The sequence below is a fragment of the Manacus vitellinus genome, unplaced genomic scaffold (genome assembly GCF_001715985.3).
Source record: "Manacus vitellinus isolate BGI_N305 unplaced genomic scaffold, ASM171598v3 scaffold_127_pilon, whole genome shotgun sequence".
Lineage (NCBI taxonomy): Eukaryota > Metazoa > Chordata > Aves > Passeriformes > Pipridae > Manacus > Manacus vitellinus.
The window spans coordinates 417,701-419,135 of NW_021938935.1; positions in this window are offsets into that span (position 1 = coordinate 417,701).

The following is a 1,435-nucleotide window of genomic DNA, read 5'->3' on the forward strand; positions in this document are numbered from 1 at the left end:
CTAGAGTTCCCTAGCCCGTCCCCTGAGTCCCAGCAGACCTCGTCTACCGGGGCTGCGTCACTCCCCTCACCCGATACATCGAGTACTGTCGCGGTAGAGCAGCGAAAGCTCTGGCAAGGCATTGCCGCAGATGCTTTGCAAGCGGGAGATAAAGAAGCGGCAGAAACTTTAACTAATGCCTTTCCGGTAGTTTATGCTCCGGCAGAAGGGGGTGGATTGGTAGCGACTATCACTGCCCTTGATTGGAAGCTGTTGTCGCAATTGCGTGCTACCGTTAATGAAAGTGGAATTCAAGGTGAACCTACCCGACAAATGTTATTTGGGGTAGCAACTTGCTTTTACCAGCAGATATTAATAACATTATGAAGTTAGTTCTTTCACAGCACCAGCAAATGCTACATAGTGCGCACTGGCAAGCGCTTTGCCAGGAGGCCGTAGCGGTTCAGAGACAGGCAGCTGACCCTTTGCACGGGGTTACGCTAGATGAATTAATGGGCTTCGGACCCGTACGCCAGAATAGAGGCACAAGCGTTAATAGGGCCGGATAAGATCAGGGAGTCTATGCGCCTAGCCCGTCTCGCTCTAGATAAGATCAAAGCTCCAGGGGGAATTCCGTCATATATGGGGATCAAGCAGGGAAGAGATGAGCCTTTTGGATCGTTTATAGATCGGGTTGCTAATGTCATCCAGTTAGCAGGGGTTCCCGAATATATGCACGGCGCTTTGCTAAAGCAGTGTGCGCTGCAGAACTGTAATTCTACAGCTCGCAATGTCATTGTTACACTCCCGGGTAATTGGTCAATTGAGGAGCTATTAGAGCGAATGGCGCAAATACCCCAGGGGCCTAATGCTATGTTAGTGAACGCAGTTAAAAAGCTGGGTGAAAGCTTAAAGGAGCAGGCGAAGGCTACTAGCTCTCAGGTTTTAGCCGCGCTTGCGCCCTTACAAGCTCCGACCGGAGCCACGCAACGAAGCAGACCAGCACAAAGACGCTGTTTTCGGTGTGGAGCATACGGACACATACGAAGAGAGTGTCAGTCCGGTCCGGTGTGGTGTTCTCGCTGTCAGCAAAACACGCATGTTCCTGCTATGTGCTGGCGTGGGTCGGGAAACGGGAAAGCCAGCGTGAAGGGGTCCCACGCCAAGACACAAGTGACGACTCCAACTACTCACAGCTTCCCGGCTCAGACCTCACACTGCATCCCGCAACCAGAGGGAGCCTCGGGTTGGACCTGGCAACCACAATAGACTGCACCCTAATAGACCAGCGTCCTCAGAAAATACCGATAGGAGTGCACAGGCCGGTGTTAATTGACGGCAAACCAGTGGGGGCTTTGTTAATAGGTCGGTCCTCGTCCACAATGGCTGGATTAACTGTTTTAGTGGGACTGATTGATGCCGATTAAACTGGAGAAATATCAATCATGGTAAATAC